Consider the following 24352-nt stretch of genomic DNA (forward strand, 5'->3'; position numbering starts at 1 on the left):
CTCTGCCTCCCCAGTTCAAGCGATTCGCCTGCCTCAGCCTCCCAAGTAGCTGGGATTACAGGCATGCGCCACCACTCCCAGCTAATTTTTTGTATTTAATAGAGACAGGGTTTCACCATGTTGGTCAGGCTGGTCTTGAACTCCTGACCTCAGATGATCCACCCGCCTTGGCCTCCCAAAGTGCTGGAATTATAGGCGTGAGCCATCATGCCCAGCTGACAGTACTAATCTTTAAAATATACTTTCCCTTTGAAAATAGCAAATCTTGGCTGAGCATGCTGGCTCACACCTGTAATCCAAGCACTTTGGGAGGCCGAGGCAGGAGGATTGCTTGAGGCCCAGAGTTCAAGACCAGCCTGGGCAACATAGCAAGACCCTGCCTCAAGAAAAAGAAAGACAGACAGACAGACAGAAAGAGGAAGGAAGGAAGGAAGGAAGGAAGGAAGGAAGGAAAGAAGGAAGGAAGGAAGGGAGAGAAAGAAAGAGAGAAAGAAAATAGTAAATCTCTTTCTAAGAGTCTATCCTACAAAAATGCTCACATACACAAATATTTGTACAAGAATGTTTAATTCAACTTTGTTTGCAATAACCAAAAATTGAGAAGGGGTGTCTTCCTAATCATCAATAGGAGAAGGGCAAATATTAATAATAATGTAGTGCCATTTACTTGAAAGTAACTCTCTAGCTATCTCTAAGTAAATGCATATTTTTAAATCTGGAAAATACCTCACCAGCTGTTATGATCATTATTCATAGGAAGGGGTATAGGCTGGGGAGAAGATGTTATAAAGGGGGTCTTCTGTCTACTCCATACTCTACTGAATTGAGTTTTTCCATAAGCCTGTATTTTTCATGTATTACTTTGTAATTTGAAATAAATATGACTTTGGGACATGGCTGAAAGCTATTTGGAGCCACATCTAGCAAATAAGATTGGTGATATCATTTCTCTGAGGGTGTACTGGGCATTATCCTCACAAAGAACCTCTCAAGCAGTTCATAATCTTCATATAACTGGGCCGAGGAGCCCCTTGACGTAGGATAACCTCTGAATAGATAGACTCCTGGTGCCAAAAACGTAGATCTCTATTACCTTCCTATTGAGGGCACTTGAGGCTCCTTCAGTCTGGTTAGTTTATTATATACTTTGACAGGTTTTTTTCCTTAATCTTTTTAAAGAAGCCATTCCTCAGAAAACATGTTATTTTATACACTTCTTCTTGGAAATACCAGAATAAATGTCAAAGCATCACTGTTTCTGTTCGTCATTCAAATGTACAGCAGATCTTCAGACAAATTTTCCTCATGTTCAGGTTTTCTGAATGAATGAATCTGCTTATAGATTTCCATTTAACTCTTCAACCCTCAGTTTCACAATTAATTATAGCTTGAGTGATCTTAACTCTGGCTTTTGCCACATTGCTTGGTCTTCAGTTGATGGATTATCTGGAGTTGTAAAAGGGACCAGCCAATAGGTGACGCCTCATGTTTAGGTATTTGGTAGTTCACGTACTTCATCTCCCGTTTGAAACAGTCCTGGATGGAATGGCCCATGAGAGATGGAGGAACATGTAACACCATGCTGTGGACTGAATTGTGTTCCCACCAAAATTCATACGTTGAAGCCTTAACCCCCAATGTGACTGTATTTGGAGATAGGAAAAGAAAGTAATTATGGTTAAATGAGGTCATAAGGGTAGGGTCCTGGTTCGATGGGATTAGTGTCCTTATAAGGAAAGACACCAGAGAGCTCGCTCTCTCGCTCTCTCCCTTTTTCTCTCTCTCTCTGCTTGCACACAAAGAGTCATGTGAGCACACAGCAAGATGGTGGCCACCTACAGGCCAAGAGAAGAGGCCTCAGAATGAAACCTACTTTGCCAGTACCTTGATCTTGGACTTCCCAGCCTCCAGAACTGTGAGAAATAAATTTCTATTATTTAAGCTATTCAGTCCATGGTATTTTGTTATAGCAGCCCTAGCAGCCTAATACACACAAGGAATCAAGTGAATGTGCTTCAGAAGTGACCTGAAGTGAATGCTAGAAAATTGGCTGTTCTGTAAGGAGAAAGTAATCCAAAGCAAACTAAGAGGACTGGCCTAAATCATCTTTTTGGTGAAATATCTCAAGGGTTTTTGCATCTGGTTTAGCTGTAGTCATCAGTCCCAGTGGCTAAGAGCAGATGATGGCCTGAGTTCTAACCCTGATTTAGCCATTAACTAGCGGTGCTGCTTTGGGCAAATGATGTCTTATGTTTGGGGCTCAGGTTGTTTATCCAAGCATGATGTGTCTGGTGTCGCTGATCTCTGAGGCACCTCTGACCTCTGAAATTTCCTTGGTTCATTAGCCTCTGAAATTAGATTCTTTGGGGGCATGAGGATTCTTTAGGCTATAATAAAAGCTGGGCACCACTCTGTGCCAGGCATCATGCTGGACTCTATGCATTACTTCACATTCTCAGAACAACCTGCAAGATGGGTTTTTGACTGTTTGAGGGAGGAGGCAACTATGGTTCTCAAAGGTTACATGACCTGTCCAGGGGCCTACAGCTGGTAAGTTGGCAGAGCCAGGATTGATTTTAAGTTGGTCGGTCTGCCTATCTGTCTGTCTGTCTGTCTCCAACACCCATGTACTTGCTACCTCACTCACCACCCTGCCTCTTGATTTGGTGACGGTCTGCCTAGCCTTCACTCTCTCTTATTTGACATTCCAGCACTGACTTTCCTTGTCACTTGTCATGATACAGGCTCCTTTTCTGTAGATCTTCAGAAGCGGCCAGATCTTGAAAAGGCCTTGCTTACTTTGTACAGTACACTGCAGCCTCATTTAAATGAAATAATCCATGTATACCCTGAGAACAGTGCCTGGCACATGTAAGCCCTTAGTATGTGTTAGTTATCACTAGTACATCCCTATATATCTGATTGTTCACTTTACCACTTTATGGATCATTTGGGTACCAGGTAGTGTAGACCAGGAGCTTGTATCACCCACCATTAAGCAGAATGGATATTCTCTTGGCTCTGTATATTAGTACAATGTACCATGATGCAACTCCAGCTTCTTCCTACCATGGTAAGGAGCAGGACCATGTGGTGATATAGTTTGGCTCTGTGTCCCCACCCAAATCTCATCTTGAATTGTAATCCCCAGGTGTTGAGGGAGGGACCTGGTGGGAAGTGATTGGATTATGGGGGCACTTTTCCCCATGCTATTCTTGTGATAGTGAGTTCTCACAAGATCTGATGATTTTATAAGGGGCTCTTCTCCCTTCCCTTCACATGCTCCATCTCACCTGCCGCCATGGAAGATGTGCCTACTTGTGACTTGTCATGATATAGGCATCTATAGTTGCTCCTTTTCTGTAGACCTTCAGAAGCTGCCAGATCTTGAAAAGGCCTTGCTTACTTTGCACAGTATACTACAGCCTCATTTAAATGAAATAATCCATGTATACCCTGAGAACAGTGCTTCCTTCCACCATGATTGTAAGTTTCCTGAGGCCTCCCCAGCCATGTGGAACTGTGAGTCAGTTAAACCTCCTTTCTTTATAAATTACCCAGTCTTGGGTATTTCTTTATAGCAGTGTGAAAATGGACTAATACACATGGACAGTGATGTTGCAGGATCATGCCCATTCCAGACAGCAAAGGTTCTGGAACAACTCTTGTTCATTCATTCTCATCATTGAATGATCAAACCTGGAGGAGAGGTGCACCACTCTCAGAGACTATAACCAAATCATTTTTTCATTATATTTCTTTAAGTAGGAGCTAAACTATAAACTGCTAAACTATAAAGTTAGTGAAAATGTGATTCTTCTTTTTTAACATTCACAAACTAGCTTTTTAGTTGAGGCAAACTCCTGCCCATCCTTAAGGTCCATCTCAGAGAGTTCTCTTGGGGCAACCCCCCTGCTTAATACAATGCTTGGTATATAATAACAGGCCCTCTGCAAATAATAAAAGAGTTCTGGTTCCTTCTGGGAAAGTAACTAGTTTGAGTGTTGAGTCACTTACCCTCCCTGAGCCTTAGTTTTCTCAGGGGACTAGGGGATCAACTGGATTTCTTACATTCCTTAAGTTCTACATTTAAGATGCCCAGGGAAACAATAAATCTTAGATATAAATGCTTCCTGTAAATGATTTGAAAACAGAATAATTACCCAGTTTTCCATTTCCTTAGGCCGGGTGTGGTGACTCACACCTGTAATCCCAGCACTTTGGGAGGCCGAGGCAGGTGGATCACGAGGTCAGGAGATCGAAACCATCCTGGCTAACATGGTGAAACTCCATCTCTACTAAAAATACAAAAAATTAGCTGGGCATGGTGGTGGGTGCCTGTAGTCCCAGCTACTCATGAGGCTGAGGCAGGAAAATGGCTGAACCCGGGAGGCGGAGCTTGCAGTGAGCCAAAATCACGCCACTGCACTCCAGCCTGGGCGACAGAGCGAGACTCCTTCCCAAAAAAAAAAAAAAAAAAAAAAAAAAAATCCTTAGATTGTTTTACCTACAGTCATACAAAGACCAGGCCAAAAAAACTAAGTTACAGAGAGTGCACGACATCTCTGAAATCAGCATCATAGAATAAAGAAAACCCAAATGAGGTTCCAAAACAGCCCTCTTAAGCTTAGAAATGATATTAGTAAAACTCTGCAGACTCTGGTGACTAGAAAAAAATGAAGAAGACAAAAAGAAGTTCACTGACGGTAAGGAAAGGACAGAGGACAAGGTAATTGCAGAAGAGATGGATAGACAAGGCACAAGACATCTGTCATGCCCAGGGGGCAATATTAGCCCTATTACATTACTTCCACATCAACAGATCACCTCATTTATTAGCTAATCAGGCAGAATTCAATATTTTAAATTATCTTTCTTAATCCTGCATGTGATCAGTTGAATACCCAGGGCTCTAGAAATCTAATTGTAACTGCTTACCAGAAATGTCATCTTCACTTTGAGGAATTGAACCAGAGCCAAATCTAAGGCTGTTTTCTCCCATTTTCCCAAGGTACTGTCCCACAGTCAGACCTGGACATGTGTGTACATGTGACTACCGCCTGACCACTTAGGGGCTCCCTGAGGGAATCTGGGCCCCTGGCCCTGCTTCAGAACTCAAATACGGCCAGGGACTGAAAGAGGAATATGGTAGTAGAGAAGCGCGGTATGGAAGTGGATGTAGAGTACAGAAAAGGAACCATTGTTTCAGCCTTGGAAAAAGTCAAGAGAGAAAGAACTAAATCTAGATTTAGAATATTCTGTGGACCTAGACATGAAATAGTCCCTCTGCCCCATGAGAGGGCATTGTATAAGGTTATGGGAGCTTGCTTACCCATCTACAATTAGGATTTTGCTTCCTCTTAGCTTCCTACATCTAAGCCCCACCTGTCCACCCTCCTTAAGCTTCTAAGACATTGGTGTGATAATATGGCAGTGAACCTGTGGTCTACTCCTCGCCCATCTTCCTAGGATGTTGTAATGTTCTCAGGAGCAAATCTGCCAAGACAACACAATAGATTTTCTAAGTGGTTTCCATTGAGTGACAACGTTTCTAGGGTAGACCTGAAATTATGAGGAGGTGAAAAAAAACACCTAGAGCCAGGCGCGATGGTGCATGCCTGTAATCCCAGCACTTTGGGAGGCAGATGTGGGCAGATTGAGCTCAGGAGTACAAGAACAGTCTGGACAACATGGCGAAACCCCATTTCGACAAAAAAAGTTAGCCAGCATGGTGGCACACGTCTGTAGTCCCCACTACTTGGGAGGCTGAGGCAAGAGGATCACTTGAGCCTGGGAGACCAAGGCTGCAGTTAGCTGAGATCGTGCCAGTGTACTCCAGCCTGGGCAACAGAGCAAGACCCTGTCTCAAAAAGAGGAAAAAAAAAAAAAAAAAACGCCTAGAGCCAAACCATAGAGCCCATGGAAGTGGGAGCCATGCCCACTGCCATCAATGCCCATTGCTGCTGATGGAGTTGGACAAGGAAATAGAAAAAGAGGTGTGTGGTTCATAGCTTGCTGAACTCTGCCGTTTGTATAAAAGTGTGTGCACGTGTGTTTGTGTTGCAGGTTAATGGTGTGTATACTTTGCGTGTCTATGTTGATGGCATGTACTGTGAATAAACAGTTAATTGCATGAATATCATGTGCTTATGTGTACGTGTGTGTGTGAACAGAATGTACTGCAGTGGGACAGAGTTTAAAGCAGCTATGAAGCAATTCGTTCTTGCTTTCCTCTTCCTATTTCAGTTCCTTTAAGAACAAATACAGAAGTGTTCTGTACTGTGGTACAACTCCTGATAAAGCTATGGATTTGGAGATCAAAGGGATCCAGAGGTTAGGTGAAGTACATCTCCCCAAGAGATGCTCTAAAAACTGAAAATGTTACATTGTTTTCTTTCCTTGGTCAAGCAAACAAAAATTAGAAAAAGAAAGATTATAGCGACATCTGCTAGGTGCCTTCCCTGTGACTCTCCTGTTCCCAATTAGGAAAATCTTTTTCCTTCATTTAGTATTCTCTTTAACTTTTAGTTTTAATATGTAGGGATCTAATTGTTTAGATCAAGTTGTATGTGACTATAATTTGCATTAAATACATACATTTATTTCTCCCCTCACTAGTCCAAGGCAAATCAGATTGCCTCACTTTCCTTACTTCCTTTCCTCCTTTTATCCTTTCTTCCTTCAAATGAAATATTTCAACCACACTAAACAGTATAGAGAATAATATCATGAACATCCATTGACTCACCACTTAGCTTTATTGATTTTTAACATTTTGCTGTTTTTGCTTCTGATAGTTTTTAAGAAGTAAAATATTGCAAACACACTATGACTCCTGTGTTTAAGATGCTTAATGTTATGAAGAGGTTAGCTTTTTTTCTTTTAAGAGATTGGGTCTCACTCTGCCACCCATGCTGGAGTGCAGTGGCACCATCATAGTTCACCGTAGCCTCAAACTCCTGGGCTCAAGCCATCCTCCCACCTTAGCCTCCTGAGTAGCTGGGACCACAGGCGTACACCATTATGTCCAGCTGATTTTTTTTTTCTAGAGCTGGAGTCTCACTTTGTTGCACAGCCTTGTCTTATACTCCTTCCTGGCTTCAAGCAATCCTCCCACCTCAGCCTCCCAAAGTGCTGGAATTATAGGCATGAGCCACCACACTGAGCCAGAACTTAGCTATTAATAATACATTTGAAGACAGTATTAGCGTATTAAAATGTCTCTTGTTCTTTGTCATTCTGCAGTTTTACTACAGGGAATCTAAATCTGAATTTATTTATACTGCTCGTGACTCTTCTTCCTGAATCTCAGTATTTATGTTTTCCATCAATTCTGAAAAACTCATAACGATTTTCTCTTATTGTTGCCTTTCCCCTGTTTTCTCTGGGAACCCTATTAGATATTCTCTCTCTCTCTCTCCATACATATATAGATATAGATATAGATATATAGATATAGATCTATGTAGACCTTCTCTTTCTATTCTTCATGTCTTTTAAATTTTGTCTCTTTCATAATTTCTGTATCCTGGACTCTCAGTGCTATATTCTGGGTTATTTCTTCAGGTCTTTTGCCCAGTTCATTAATTGTCTTCTTAGCCATGTCTAATTTGTTTAGAAACCTGTTTTTGTGTTTAGAAACCATATTTTTCATTTCTACAATTTCCATTTGATTCTATCTCAAACCTGTCCATTCTTTCATATGGTAGATTCTTATTTTAAAATTTCTTATTTTGTCTTTAATCATTTTAAACATGTGTCTGTAGTTTCTTTTAGCTGACTCTATTATCTGAAATTGCTGAGGACTAATTTCGTGTCTAACTGCTTACTCTCTTTCATGGTAGATTGTTTTGTCACATGTTTTATAATTGCGGACTGTGAGCTTATCTTCAGTGGTACTTTATCTGTGAGAATCCTATGTAGTCTAGGTTGAAGGTATTTCTTGCCAGAGAAATTTGCCTTTGCTTCTGCCTGCTGCCCCAGGAGTATCCCTAGCTGAGGAATACTTTTATTTTGATCTCTTGGCTTGTGAATTTCTGGCCACACAGGTAGTATAAATTTCTTTTTTTTTAATGGCTTCTTTTTGTCTGTTTATTTCTGCTTTATATTATGAAAACTTTGTTAAAATGTACTACAGCATATAAAACTACATATTTTAGATGATCTGTTCTTCAGGTCTATCTCTATACCTTAATCCTAACTTTAACCCTTTTTTTTTTCCTAAGCACTTTTCTAAGTACTTTTTTTTTTTTTATTATTATACTTTAAGTTCTAGGGTACATGTGCACAACATGCAGGTTTGTTACGTATGTATACATATGCCATGTTGGTGTGCTGCACCCATTAACTCATCATTTACATTAGATATATCTCCTAATGCTGTCCCTCCCCTGTTCCCCCACCCCACAACAGACTCTGGTGTGTGATGTTCCCCTTCCTGTGTCCAAGTGTTCCCATTGTTCAGTTCCCACCTATGAATGAGAACATGCGGTGTTTGGTTTTTTGTCCTTGCGATAGTTTGCTGAGAATAATGGTTTCCAGCTTCATCCATGTCCCTACAAAGGACATGAACTCATCCTTTTATGGCTGCATAGTATTCCATGGTATATATGTGCCACATTTTCTTAATCCAGTCTATCATTGATGGACATTTGGGTTGGTTCCACGTCTTTGCTATTGTGAGTAGTGCCGCAATAAACATACGTGTGCATGTGTCTTTATAGCAGCATGATTTATAATCCTTTGGGTATGTACCCAGTAATGGGATGGCTGGGTCAAATGGTATTTCTAGTTCTAGATCCTTGAGGAATCGCCACACTGTCTTCCACGATGGTTGAACTAGTTTACAGTCCCATCAACAGTGTAAAAGCTTTCCTATTTCTCCACATCCTCTCCAGCACCTGTTGATTCCTGACTTTTTAACTGGTGTGAGATGGTATCTCATTGTGGTTTTGATTTGCATTTCTCTGGAGGCCAGTGATGATGAGCATTTTTTTCCTGTGTCTGTTGGCTGCATAAATGTCTTTCAAATTTACAAGAAAAAAACAACCCCATCAAAAAGTGGGCGAAGGATATGAACAAACACTTCTCAAAAGGTAGTATAAATTTCACAACCCAAACTGCTTAGGAACAGGATCATGTTACAAAGTCTCAGCGACAGGATTTGTTGCTGTTTCTCTGAGCCTGTGGTGGAATTTTTTTTTTCCTGGTTCATCTTTTCTGTAGGAGTCTTAGTTCCAGCACTCCACTTTGCTTGAAACCCACCTTTTGTCCAAACATGGCCATTAAAACCCAAGCCCCAAGATTACCCGGACCAGCAAACCGCTTGGATGGCCATAGTTTATGCTCTTGCCATGCTAGTTTTTAGAACTCTCTTTGTTTTTGGACTCTGGGAAAATCTTATTTCTATTTTTTAGATAATATTAATAGTAATAAGGCTTCTGTTTTATCCCAGAGTTCTGAGTATCTTGTAGAAGGAGAGTTTTCAGATCTCTAGGCTACAACATTGCTACAAAGAGAAGCCTAAATTGGGTTTCTTCACAGGCAGTGATTACAGTCAGGGTCCTCAGGCTGCCTTTCATCTTATTCTCAGAGCATCGTGGGAGTTCCAAGACTAATGATACAAAAGCAGCCTCTAGAACTGAAAACAGTTCCTTAAGAAATAGGAAATACCCTATTGGAAAGAATGGCAAAATGGAATAAGGCACATCCCACTGTGCACTTTCTTATTCAGCACACTTTGAATTTTCCACATGCCACACAGTGGATATACACTGGTATGCCAGAGACACACTGGGCATAATAAGACAGTCCCTGGCCACAAAGAGCTTGGAATCTAGAAGAGTGCATGGTCCATACAGCCAGAATGAGAAGTCCCATGGTGATGCAGTGGAGAGGGCCCACCTAGCCTGAGGAGCCCAGGGAAGCTGTTTGAGAGGGTAAGGGAAGGAGCTGAGCTTAAGGATAAGGCAGAGGCAGCTTGGTAAAGTGGCACTCAGGCAGAGGCAGCAGCAGCTCATGAAGCAGCTAAAGGGAGCATGGCATATTTGTGCTGCTTCAAATAGTTCCATTTGGAAAGACCTGAGTACAAAGGAGAGTGGGAAAGGATGAGGTGGAGAGGTGGCAGGGTTGGGTTGTAAAGGGCTTCCTTTGCCACTTCTGAGAATTCACACTTCTGAGGGCACTGGGGAGCCATTTAAGCAAGGGATACAGTTGATCAGATTTATACTTTATAAAAAGATTAATATGGCTGCTGTGTGAAGAATAAATTGGAGTTTACAAGACTGGAGTCAGGGAGAACAGTCCAGAGACTGTCGTATTGATCTGGGTGAGAGATGGTGGCAGCCTGGACTAGGGAAGTGGAAATGGTGATGCTGAGAAGTGGGTTTGAGAGCTCATGGGAATTCAGATGACATAAAGATAGTTCATTTCCTTAAAAAAAGTGGGGGCAGGGGGGAGATAACTAAGATGGTTATTTCATAGTTGAAACGAACAGATCATTGTGTCAGTCTGAGTGGTTTTCAGCATATTTTTTACTCTGACTCACATAAAGGCTAAAACCTACTCCCACTAGAAAGAGTTCCTGTCATCAGTGATTCTCTGCAGATAGCACAGAAAGATGCCTATATAACTTACAAAAAATAAAATTAAAATCTCAGGTGATCCATAAATGCTGTTCCATCTGGTAAATGCCCTTCCATCCAGTATGCCTGCCTTCTAGGGAATCACTGATCTGTGTAACAGGCAAGCATTTGGAGCAGAAATCAATCCTTCATTTAAAGTAACTGACATTTGAAGGTAACTCTTTTGCAACATAATGCTAGTTCAGATACTTGCCCTACCACCTGTGCCTTAGACACTAGCTTATTCCTGGTAGAAACACAGCCTTCACATAACTATGTATCCTTCCCTGATAAAGTGACAAATCAGCCAGTATATGACGAATTTGGGTTGTGTAGACAAATATACCAGGTGCACCAGCCAAGACATACACAGTTGGTTGTGAATCATCCACACCAGCTTTCAATGCAGTTACATTCACAGAACAATTGCTCAGTTCCTTCCTTCATTTTCACAGTGTAGACCTGGCTCAAGACCCAAAAGTGAAGCAGCAAGTGTGAAGAAGCAGAAACATTATAAATAACCCAGAGAATCCTTTTATAACAGCAACTGCCTACTGATTTTGTGGCCTAACAGCTCGAGCAAAAATGAATATAAATACAACATTGTGCAATGACTAATTACTCAAAATTTTGTGCATCAGCAGAAGTGGAACCTGTGGTTGGTGCTAATATTATGAAATGCCTTTGCTGTTTAATAATCTGGTAGCTCTATATTATTTAGCATGCATTTTTCTTGGAGAACAATGATTTTATTTCAAGTACCTCTCACTGAAATAAAAAAGCAGCTGTTAGAAGATGAACATTTAGCAAAAAATATTTCAGCGAATCTTTTGTAAGATACTAAGTCCTATTGGATTAACTGTTTTCTGTCTAGAATAGTGGAGTCACAAAAAAAAAGGGGATTGCTGACCACAAAAGGCAAAAGGCCAACCTTTAGAACTCAGTGAATCACTAACAGACATTTTAGTTTTAATTGCCATTTACTCACCAATATATATACAAAGCTCTCATTAATGTTGCCTGAAGAATGGGCCCTTTTTAATTCCATTTTTAGCTCGCTCTCAGGATTCCACTTCTCTTTCATTAACATGGAATTCTTTAAATTATAGAATAAATTAACCCACCGCAGACATTTTGGGCAGAATGGGGTTTTCAGCAATTTTCAGCCTCCACAGGCCATTCTTCTCTGCAGCTTGCCAGCCAGCAGAGCGGTGAGGGCCATGGCTGGGAGCAGCACCTGCCCCTGAACTTGAAGAGAGGCTAGGGCAGCCCACTGGGCTCCTGGCCCAAGCCCATTCTCAGGATGACAGTGTCCTTCACATGTTCCTCAGGCTGGCCAAACAAGGAGTGTGCCAGTGGGTAAGCCACATCACTTTAAGGCTGCTGGGCACAGCCAGTTTCAGCCAAAGAACATTATAGTTGAGCTGCATTAATGTAGGCATATTGACTCAGGGACAATTTTTACATTATTAGAAGCAAAACAGAAAATGTTCTTTTTTAAATTAGCAAGAAATGTGAAAAATAAAGAGTTTCATCTTCTCTCCACTTCCCATTCCTGAGGTGAAGTGGGTGATAGGTAAAGATTAAAAATGGAAGAGTTTTCAGAGATGGCTAATTACCTATAGGGTGAGGCTCAGGCTTGGGCCGAGGGTGGAATGAGGTATAGAAAAGGGAAAGGATCAGGCATGTCTGTTCTGTATATTATTTGGCAATACAAGACAGTATATCTGCATTTTTTACAAATGTTATCTCAAAACAGCTTCGTCAAAATGCTCTACTTCAGTCCTGGTCTGACCAGCCAGCCCAGAGCCCATCACAAATTAACAAAGCTGAGAATGGACCCTGAGACACGGTCAGGCCCCAGATGGAGCCAGCCAGTGGCCTCTGTCAATATGAACTAATGGCTGACTTGGACTGGGAGCCATTTGTCAACAATAGTGGGGCCACATCTGTCCATGGCACCAAACTGTGAGGTAGGTTGAGCACCACAACCAAGCACCTCAACCTGTGTGAAGACTGAGATGGCTGAGACACACTGCATCAGGCAGGGGATTTCTTTTGTCTTTGACTCAGTTTTAGATGGAATCCAAGTGATGCAGTTATTATGATTATCTGTACTCTTTCTTAAAAATGGTTACTAAATACTTGTAGGGTACCAATAAAGGAAGAATCTGGCAGTTCTGGGATGAAGGTTAATAGAGTTTTTCTTGTTCTATAGTAGTTGAAATTTAATCAGTGTATTGAAATTCAGAAGATCAGTGTCATTTGTAATACCACTTACAGTCACTTTGGGCAGTGAAGTGCTGCCCTGAGCATATCTTAGCCCCACCTTACTTTGATTTTGTACTCAACCCCTTATTGATCCTTCTCTGTTCTCACCTATCTTAATGAAAGAAGGCTTTAGCCTCATAAACCTCATTCCAGATAGAAATACATAATTCAAGAGAAACACTGATGTCAAAGAAGAGAAGGCATACCAATTTGTGTCAGCATTTGCTGTAAATTAGAGAGGAGTACAGGGAGAGTTTAATGTAATGTAGAATTGGAATTAAAATAGAACCAATATTTAGGCAGTCCTCCTCCTCTTTTTTTCCCTGCTGTGACATGAAGGATTGACTTTCTCCCAACTTAAGTACCTAATGTAGTTCATTTTTTTTCGTTTCTGCTGGGATTCCCCCCCACAAAATACTACATGTTTATTTCTGGCATCCAAAATTAAATATTTTCACCTTTTCCATTCCAATCACAACCAAAAACTCAGGGTATGAAGAGTTGGAGTTTCCCCCTCATCTTCCACACCTTTGCAGCATAGAAAGGACCTCTGGTGGCGGGGCACAGTACCTCATTCCTGGAATCCCAGTACTTTGTGAGGCCAAGACAAGAGGATCGCTTGAGCCCAGGAGTTGCTGGAGACCAGCCTGGGCAACATAGAGAGACCCCATCTCTACAAAAAAAAAATTGTATAGCCAGGTGCGGTGGCAAATGCCTGTAGTCCCAGCTACTCAGGAGGCTGAGTTGGGAGGATCGTTTGAATCCAGGGAGGTCAAAGCTGCAGTGAGCCGTGATTGCACCACTGCACTCCAGCCTGGGTGACACAGCGAGACCCTGTCTCAAAAAAAGAAAAAAAAGACCTCTGCCATGCCAGTGTAATCAGTTCAGCTGTTGTAAATAACTATTAATCCCTCCTTAATACAGTACTAATGTGGGTGTTACCTCCATGGTTTCTTTTGTCCTAAGCTGAGAATAAAAGGTTGATAGTGAACATCTCACAATGTAAATTTGTGCAAGGTGTTCCTGTACACTTGTGAGAATTCTTTAGCACACATGCAAGAGTGTTCTTCCTTTTAAAGTGGTCACATTGGGAAGCTTCACATTCAGACCACATGTTGTTTTCAGAACCTTTTTTGGAGCTCTTTATTTGAATTTCTGCCAGAGCCGATCTTGTTCTTTACAGTTGCCCATTGGTTTTGGCCAACGGTGGAGTTCCCTAGCTTGATCCCTCACCTTAATCATTAGACTTGGCTTTAAACAATTCACTCTTTCCAGAAATAAATTCCTTAGGATATGGTTCTCAAAATATGGCCCTAAAGCCAGCAGTATCGGCATCACCTGGGAAGTTATTAGAAACACAAATCCGAGGCCCCACCTTAGATTTAATGGATCAGAAACTTTGGGGATGGAGCCCAGCAGTCGGTGTTTTAACAAGCCCTCCAGGCGATTCCAGTGCACGCTCAAGTTTAAGAACCACTGACTGAGATGAAATGTGCCTCCATTGAGGATATTCAAAGATATGCTACAGATTTTGAAGGTACTGAAAGAGAAGTTTCAAAATATTTTTGAGCAAAGTTAGAATACATTTATGGCCTCCCCAGAGGACTGCTTTAATGGGGACTGGGCTTTAACCAAGGTGTTCCAGTTCTATCACCTAGCCATTTGACCTTGAGCAAGTTCTTACACTTGGTTTCTCATCCAGAAAATCAAAGACCCACCCTACCTACCTCACAGCATCGCAATGAAATTCAAATTTAATCACATCTGCAAACATGCCCTGTAAACCAGAAAGTGCTGTGGAAAAGTGAAAGTCATGTCACTCTGCAGGCAGAATTCTGGTAGCCTGAGCATTATGTCAGGGAAATGAGTGGGGCAAAGGCTTATATTTATCATTTCCCTGGCCACATATACCTTTTTGTCTATATAATGGCCTTATGGATGTGTCTCAGATTCTGCCATTTCAGCCTACCAATTCATCTGATATTAAGAGAGGAAAACCATTGCCTGACTAGTAGCTACAAAATGCTAGAAAAATATAGATATATCCATTTTCAGGTCGGTCCTGGTGGCTCACACCTTTAATCCCAGCACTTTGGGAGGCCGAGGCGGGCAAATCGTTTGAGACCGGCATGGGCAACATGGCAAAACCCTGACTCTACCAAAAAAAACGAAAAAATTAACCACTCACCTGTAGTCCCAGCTACTTGGGATACTGAGATAGGAGGATCACTTGAGCCCAGGAGGTTGAGCCTACAGTGAGCTGAGATCACGCCATTGCACTCCAGCCTGGGAAACAGAGTGAAACCCTGTCTCAAAAAAAAAAAAAGAAAAGAAAAATATATCCATTTTTTGGCTGGGCACGGTGGCTCATGCCTGTAATCCCAGCACTTTGAGAGGCCAATGTGGGTGGATTACTTGAGGTCAGGAGTTTGAGACTAGCCTGACCTGTATGGTGAAACCCCCTCTCTACTAAAAATACAAAAATTTCCCAGGCATGGTGGTGCACGCTTGTAATCCCAGCTACTCAGGAGGCTGAGGCAGGAGAATCACTTGAACCCGGGAGGTAGAGGTTGCAGTGAGCTGAGATCGCACCACTGCACTCCAGCCTGGGCGACAGAGTGAGACTCAGTCTCAAAAAAATACAAAAGAAAAATATATCAATTTTCAAACTTGCTGTTTCCTACAAGGACCCAGGAAAGCTAGGAAATGAGCCATCAGGGCCAACTATGTTGTGTGGATACTGAAGCTCTCATGCCTGGAACATGGCACACACCAGCAGTGCAAGGGTCTGTCCTAAAAACATCATTTTATCCCTGTGCAGGGGTGTCTGGACCTTCAAGGAGGAAGCTCAGTGCTCATTGCCACACATTAATCACTGCAGAGAGACCGAAAAGAAAAGCCCTCAAGAAAATCAGATCTATGGAAACCAAGATTTACAGACCAAACCAGTTAATGCAAGTTTGTCCAACACAAATTTGCAAACTTTCTTAAAACATTATGAGAATTTTTCTGTGATTTTTTTAACCTCATCAGCTATCGTTAGCGTATTTTATGGCCCAAGACAGTTCTTCCAGTGTGGCCCAGGGAAGCCAAAAGATTAGACACCCCTGAAAAGATTATCTGTGTTTGAGAAGAATGTGGATGGATTTTTACTTTAGAGATTAGCCTTTACAAACAACATCATAGTATTCTTTTTTTTTTTTTTTTTTTTTTAAGACAAGGTCTCACTGTCACCCAGGCTAGAGTGCACAGCTCACTGCAGCCTCGACTTCCTGGGCTTCAACAATCCTCCCACCTCAGCCTCCAGAGTACCTGGGACCACAGGTGTGCACCACCACACCTGGCTAAAGTTTTGCATTTTTTTGTAGAGGAGTTTTGCCGTCTTCCCCAGGCTGATCTCAAACTCCTGAGCTCAAGTAATCCGCCGTCCTTGGCCTCCCAAAGTGCTGAGTTTACAGGCTTGAGCCACCGTGCCTGGCCAGGAATTCTTAAACAGCAAGCTCCTGGTACATTTATAATTTAATTTGAAAACTTTACAAACTCTTTAATGAACACTTCTGGGCAGGAAGAAAGCTAAACCTGTTGCCTCAGTGCTTATTGGGAATGAAGTTTCAATAACACAGAACCACCTGGTCAACACCAACTTCACTTTTCACACAAAGTGCCAGCTAAAATCGAGATGAGGTGTGAATATATGAATAATTGGTTTATTATGTTACATTATTGGATAATTATGGAACAATAAGCTATTGTTTAATTATAGAATTAGAATATGAAATGATTTTGCTCAAAAATGTGTCCCCACTTAACAAATCTCTAGAGACAAAGTAGATAAGGGGTTCCTCGGCCTGCGGGTGGTTGGGAGGAATGGGGAATGACTGTTGATGAGTATGAGGTTTCTTTCAAGGGAGATGAAGATTTCTAAAATTAGATGGTGGTGATGGTTGCTCAATTCTGTAACTATATTGAAGAACATTGGATTGTACACTTTAAATGGGTGTATTATATGTATATTAATTATATCTCAAAGTTGTTTTTTAAATCCAATAGCTAATGAATTGTAGGGCCAAGACAAAAAAATTGTACCTATTTAAAAGACAGAAGCAAAAATAATATCAAAACTTTGCTGCATGCAGTTTCAGACTTGATTCATATGAAAGTGGTCATTTGAAATACATTAAGCCAGAAAATATTTGCTCTTTTTTTTGAGAGTCTTGCTCTGTCACCCAGGCTGAAGTGCAGTGGCGCAATCTGAGCTTACAACAACCTCCACCTCCCGGGTTCAAGTGATTCTCCTGCCTCAGCCTCCCAAGTAGCTGGGATTACAGGTGTGCACCACCATGCCCAGCTAATTTTTGTACTTTTTTTATGTGTAGATGGGGTTTTGCCATGTCAGTTAGGCTGGTCTCAAAACTCCTGACCTCAAGTGATCTGCCCACCTTGGCCTCCCAAAGTGCTGGGATTACAGGCATGAGTCACCGCACCTGGCCCCTGCTCTGTCTTTTAATTGCAGAGTAATTAAAAAGTGGATTATCTCAGACTTTTTTTTTTTTGAGACAGAGTCTTGCTCTGTCACCCAGGATGGAGTGGCACAATCCAACAGGGGCACAATCTTGTCTCACTGTGACTTCCACCCCCTGACTCAATAAATCCTCCCACCTCTGCCTCCCAAGTAGGCGGGACTATAAGTACATGCCACCAAACCCAGCTAATTTTTGTATTTTCTGTAGACAGAGGGTCTCACCATGTTGCCCAGGCTTGCCTTGAACTCCTGGCCTCAACTGATCCTCCCGCCTCAGCCTCCCAAAGTGCTGGGATTACAGGCATGAGCCACCACACCTGGCTAATAATTGAAACTTAAATGTCAATATCAAGGTGGCTGGTAGGAGAAGGCAAAGTCACGGACATTTGCAACATAATGGTTTGTCATGTTCCCTACAGATTTCTTTAGAAAAAAAATCAGCACTTACACAATAATGATAAGAAAACTGAACTCTCACTGTCCTTCATGATGCTCATAAACTGACCTGGTTAGGGGAGGCTGCAAGGTTGAGGTTCAGGAAAGGATGTGATCTCATCCTTATGATAGAAATATGCACCGATATGAGAAGTTAGAAAAATTCAGATTTTGGCTGGGTACAGTGGCACGTGCTTGTAATGCCAACACTTTGGGAGGCCAAGGCGGGAGGATCACTTGAGGCCAGGAGTTTGAGACCAGCCTGGGCAACAAAGAGAGACTCTGTCTCTATAAAAATATTTTTTAAAGAGAAAATAAAGAAAAATAAAAATTCAGATTTGAGCTGTGGAACTGGGCTCTTGTGTAAGCGGCATTGTGCCTAATGGCATGTTCACAAACAGACCGCTCGGTCCTGTCTGCATAGGGGAGAACCTTTTTCACTTTCCCACCTTGAGAAAGCTAGGCCATGCCATGTGGGTTCTCATCTTCTTGTTAAATTCCTCACTCCAGGGGTTGAGTTTCCCCAGGACTCACTGGTGGCCATGGAGACTGTAAATGGAGGTAAACAGGAGAGGAACTGGCTGACAGAGGTAGGGATTTCTGGCTCAGTGAGGAAAGCAGGGAGGTATTAGCGTGCATTGAACTTAGAGTTGCTGTGCAGGGCTTCTTAACTCACTAGAAGTCCCTGACTGAGCCACTGGTAGTTCTTTGGGACAAGAGGTCCTGCTTCATTTTTTCTCAAACTTTGTTTTTCATCATCACCCCACGCCAAGGAAACTTTTGGGACTTTTTTCCTAATCACCCTCCCTCTTCCCCCATGAAATTTTTATATCACGTACACACATACACACACACACACACACACACACACATATACACACATACATATGTTCCTTGACCTACAATGGGATTACATTCAGATAAACCAACTGTAAACTGAAAATATAATTAATAGAAAATGCATTTAATACAGCTAACCTACTGCTATACTTGAGAGCTGTCCCTGCTAAATCTCATGTTGAATTGTAATCCCCAGTGTTGGGGCTGGGGTCTTGTGGGAGGTGACTGGATCATGGGGGTGGATTTCTCATGAATGGTTTAGCACCATCCCCTTGCCACTGTCCTCAAAATAGTGAGTTCTCTCGAGATCTGGTTGTTTAAAAGTATGGCGGTGAGGCACAGTGGCTCACACCTGTAATCCCAACACTTTGGGAGGCAAAGCCAGGTGTATCACCTGAGTTCAGAAGTTCAAGACCAGCATGGGCAAATAGCAAGACTCTGTCTCTAAAAAATATATATATTTTATATATGTATATATATTTTTATATATGTATATATATTTTATATATGTATATATATTTTATATATATATATATTTTATACATATATTTAAATATGTATATATGTATATATATTTTATATATATATTTTAAATATATATATGTATATATATATTAAATATGTATATATATTTACATACATATTATATATGTATATATATTATATATTTTATATATGTATATATATTTTATATATACATATATATATACGTATATATAAAATATATTTCCCACCTACTCAGGAAACTGAGACAGGAGGCTGGCTTGTGCTCCGGAGGTTGAGGCTGCAGTAAGCCATGGGTGACAGAGTGAGACGCCGTGTCAAAAACAAAAGTGCGTGGCATCTTCCCCGTCACTCTCTTTTGCTCCTGCTTTCCCCATGTACCATGCCTGCTCCTGCTTCGCCCTCCACCATGAGTGAAAGCTCCCTGAGGCCTCCTCAGAAACCACGCAGATGCCAGCACCATGCTTGTACAGCTGCAAAACCATGAGCCAGTTAAATCTCTTTTCTTTATAAATTAGTCAGCCTCAGGTATTTCTTTATAGCAATGCGAGAACTGCCTAACACACCTACCAAACATTATATTACACTTTGTACTGAATGTGTATCACTTCCACACTGTCATAAACTTGAAAAAATTATAAGTCAAACCATCATAAGTTGGGATCGCATGTGTCTGTGTGTATGTGTGTGTGTATATATACTGTGGCCCTTTGGAGAGCATTTGTGTAATAGCTAAGATTTTTTTCACGCACCCCCACCAAGAATGGATTTTGACCCCTTTTGGGGAGATATAGCCCCAGTTGGGAACGCATGCCCTGGACGAAATGAAGGCTTTAGGCAGGGCCCTTCTGTTCACTCTGAATGGCAAGGTTGATGGCATGGAGTAAGTAGATCAGGTGGCCCTATATCCATCATTAATCAGGATAGGCCCTGACCTCAGGTTCCAGCACTGCCCTGCTAGAGGAACGTCCTCCAAAATCACATTGTTCCTCCACCATCTGTTCAGCCTGCCTGCCCCGTCCTCCAGCCTCTGCTACATCTCCTCTCCATGGGTGGCAGCCCTCTACCCAGTGGCCGGCTAGCTGTGGTAGACAGTGGAATGTTCCATCAAGTTGGCATTGCTGAGGATGTGCAGGCTGTCCCTGCCAGCAGTAACCCTGTTCCCACCCTGTCCTGCAGCCTTACCCACCCCAGCTCTAGGCCTCTGTCCAGACGCCTCTCTCAGTGTTCTCCTTCTGCACGTCCTCCCCAAATGAAAGCAAGGGGAATGGATTTCAGAGACCCCAGCACATAATGTTGACCATGGCTGGAACTCTCTGGAGCCTGGCATCCCTCATAAACAAGGGCCACAGGACACTGGCCTTCACCTCTTCCTGGCTCCAAGTGCGTTCCTGGACGCCCTTATCCTTCTACTCTGAGCTGGAAACATAAAGCCAGTCACAGCATAAACCCCTTGTCTCAGAATCCTATGGATTGTGCCCTAGGATGGTGACCTTCTTTGTTTCTTAGAAGCCTTGTCTGGCCCCCTCTGACCTAGGTCATGGGCTTTCACTGCCAAAAACTTGAGCAACTTAAGGGGCCACTGAGATAATACCATCTTTGTCTGCCTCACCTTTGTTGAACACCTGCTCTGTGCCAAGCACTGTGCTAAGCCTTTTCACATACATTACTTAATTCAGTCTTCACAATGGCCCTATGAGGTAAGTTCCCATTGTACAGATAAATAAACCCACAGAAAAGCTGAGTAACTTGCCAGAGGTCACACAGCTAGTAACTGGTGAAAACAGGACTTAAACCCAGGTCTGTCTGAAATCCAAACAATTTACTGCATTGTCCCAGTTGAAAAAAACATCTTCCAGTTGTAAGAATAGAAATAAAAATGACACAAGACCTTTATTGCCCGTGAAAAGGCAGTGAATTTACCATTCTTAAAAGATGACAGAGCTGGCCAGGAGTGGTGGCTTGTACCTGTAGTCCCAGCTACTCAGGAGGCTGAAGTGGGAGGATTGCTTGGGCCCAGGAGGTTGAGGCTGCAGTGAGCCGTGATCGCGCCACTGTAACCCAACCTGGGTGACAGAGAAAGAGCCTGTCTCAAAAAAAAAGAAAAAAGAAAAAAAAAAGATACAGCTAACAAAAAGGGGCAGAGGCAGGTTAAAACCAGGTACATATGACACCCATATCTCCTGCCTGTCAGTGATTAACCCTTGGAGGACAAAGAATGACTTTTACGTTCTTAGGCCCAGTCAGCTGGATACTCACACCTCAGCCTCCTGCAGACAAGAACAAGGCAGAAGCCCTATTTTTAGAACTTGGAAGTGAGCGCAGAGCAAGCCTGGCCCCCGGGCCAGCCTAAGTATGAGCCATCTCAGCAGCTGGCGCAGCCCTCCTTGAAACACTCTCCCTTGAAGAAATTCTGACCTAAACCCAGTGTAGCCAGCAAGGCTGACCCTGTTGGTGGAATCTGGTGGCCCCAGTATGGTGGGGGGAGGTAGCAGAGACCCTGGTGGTTTACATTTGCCCTCTCTCCCTTTCCTGAACCCCTGGCAATATTCTTTTTTAAGAAATAATGCATTGACTTATGATTTAGTCATGTTTCATCCCATTTGCTTTTCCCTGGCCTCTAAAACCACAAGCATGGCTGAGGAATTCATGTCCACAGTGTAGGCTCTGAATAGCTTTGTGTAGGGAGAGGTTTTGAAAAGAGAAGAAAGTGGCATCTACTTGTGAGATGGAATGCATGAAGACATCGGGGAGGAATGCACGCACTGTAACTGTTAGGGTCCCTCGGCAGTTTGGGTAGTGACTCATTCAGCGTGGGTACGGATTCCTAACAAGTGAAGCTTGGTAGTGACGTCATTCTTGCAAGATTGTCTGGGATCTGTTAGAGCTGCCTGACAAGATCTTACCTTGGAGACTTTCATCACTTGGGGGTTTTTCCCAGCTACACTTCATACCCATCATTTCCTCCAATTTGTCCCCTTTTCTATCAACTGGAATTTGGCAAACCAGAACTTTCATGCATCTGTTCCATTGTCATCCTCCTACAGGGCGTTCCTGGGACACTGTGTGCTCCTCACCTCATCGCTCAGTACCCATCCTCCTGACAATTATTGGCTCAGTCAGTGCCTACCTCGGCTACGGTCCAGGCCTCGCACTAGGTCTCAGGACACAGAGGTGATGAAGACAGGTGTCCTACCCTCAAGGGGACGGCAGGGGGCAGCCAGAGGGCCTGAGACTGGTGGTTTCAGGGACAGCACTGTGCTTTGAACATAGTGCTAGGCAATAAATATGTGATGACCAAGTTAATACCTAAGCTGAGTCTCCAAAAATGAGTATAGGAGTTAGTCTAGGGAAAAGTCCAAGCGGAGGTGTCTCCATGTACTGAGACCCGTAAGTGAACAGGAAGAAGAAAGTTCCTTAAGTGAACAGGAGGAAGTAAGCGATGAAACTGGAAAAGTGGTTTAGGGAACCTCGTGTGCCGTGTTAAGAAGTTGACGCCACGGAGGCCACATGGACAGATTTGCAGTAGTGTAGAGGATGGGCTGGAAGGGTCCAGACCAGAGGCAAGGAGACTGGCTAGGAAGTTAATGTGACCCTCTGAGGTGATGTGAACATTATTGGGGCAGTGGGGGTAGGGGTGGAGACGAGAGGACAGATTTGAGAAACATTTAGGATTTAAACTCGACAACTGGTGATTGATGAAGTATATGGGAAGGAGATGCCCAGGAGACCCCCAGGTTTTCAGTGTGGAGGTGCCACAAGCTGAAAAGATAAGAAGAGGCCCATGTTAAGGCAGAGTTTTGAGTTCATTTTGGCCGTGTTGAGTTAGAGCTTCCTGCAAGAGCCTGAAGCAGGCTTACAGGTGGTTAGATACACAAATCCAAAGACAGAGGAGAGTCTGAGCTAAAGATACTGATTTAGGACCCATTATATTCATAGCAGCCGAAACTGTATGGCTACATACACCCCAACTTCCTTTCCTGATCCATGTCTGTTTATCTAGGACTTTGGCGCCTACATGACCATTTTTCTCTCTGTCCCAATGTTGTCATGATGTGGGATGACTTCAGTGCCATGAGGATGAACCATTACCAAGTCTCATAGCTCCTAGATGCCCTCTACTCCGGTGACTCTTCACCTCCACTCCACTGCAGCCTCCCACTCCCTTGACAACCTCCAGGACATTGCTAGTACCTCCTTGGAACCACTTCACTTCTCCAGTAAAACCTCACATCCTCCTCTCTGAGCAACCCCGGCTTTCAACTCTACTACGCCGTTCCCACTTGTCTTAGTTCCTTGTACTTTCTCCTTGCCTGTTGACCTCCTCCTGACCTCTCTTCTTTCCTGATCCAGGTCAGACTCTCTGATCGTTCATCTGAAATACTCTTTCCCGAAACCTTTGATTCTTTTGTACCCCTGCTCCTCTCCCACACCTGCCCAGGACAATGCTAGTTCATGTTCTCTGCTCCTGCCACAAGCACACAGAGGAAAATGGACCCCCCATGCAGTGGAGCCTCACTGGAGCTTCACGGCCTTCCCTCTTCCATCCCTGTATTTCTTCATCACTATGGAAAACATAAGCCTTCCCATGGGGAAATGGGAAAATGTGGGCAGTCTCTTTCCCCCAAAATAGCTTCTCCATCTGCTCTGCTGCTGAATTCCTGCACAGATGACCTTGGTACAAATCTCAACTGCCATTTACCACCTTTTCTTTACACTGGGCAAGAGATTTAACCTCCCTGAATCCCAGTTTCCTCAGCGTAAAATAAGGGTGGCCCAAGGTTGCTGCTGGCGTCTGTGACACTGTGTGCAAATTATTATAGAAGAAGCTGCCCCTCTCAATAGGCACACAGCTTGGTGAGCTGGCCATGGCCCACAGCCCACTCTCAGCCCTCAGCTGGGCACCCTTGCGCAATGCCACTTTGCCTAATCGTACACCGCAGCCCCAAATAAGCCTACCTCCCCTGGATTCTAATGAAAACAAAGGCCATAACCTGGAAAGCACTCAGCAGAGAGCCTGACTCTGAGCAGAGCCTCAAAACAAAAGCTATCGCAGACCAGCAGACTCAGATTAACATGGAAGTGTGCTCTGCTGCGGATGTCACACATTTATGCCAGCTCCACAGCGTTTATTAGAGAGCAGAGCCTTAAGAAGCAG

At 42.9% G+C, this 24352-nt stretch overlaps 2 protein-coding genes across 7 annotated transcripts in view; one reads left to right on the forward strand and one right to left on the reverse strand.

Moving 5' to 3' along the window:
• BABAM2 (BRISC and BRCA1 A complex member 2) overlaps positions 1 to 15199 on the reverse strand; it is a 544147-nt gene extending 528948 nt beyond the window's left edge. Inside the window, exon 1 of the mRNA XM_063649424.1 lies at positions 15082 to 15199. The gene's annotated coding sequence lies outside the window, so the exon portion shown is untranslated. The remainder of the gene's footprint in view (positions 1 to 15081) is intronic.
• RBKS (ribokinase) overlaps positions 1 to 24352 on the forward strand; it is a 116447-nt gene that overhangs the window by 77050 nt on the left and 15045 nt on the right. The window lies entirely within an intron of this gene.

This window comes from Pongo pygmaeus, chromosome 12 (genome assembly GCF_028885625.2).
Source record: "Pongo pygmaeus isolate AG05252 chromosome 12, NHGRI_mPonPyg2-v2.0_pri, whole genome shotgun sequence".
In the NCBI taxonomy this organism is placed as follows: Eukaryota; Metazoa; Chordata; class Mammalia; order Primates; family Hominidae; genus Pongo; species Pongo pygmaeus.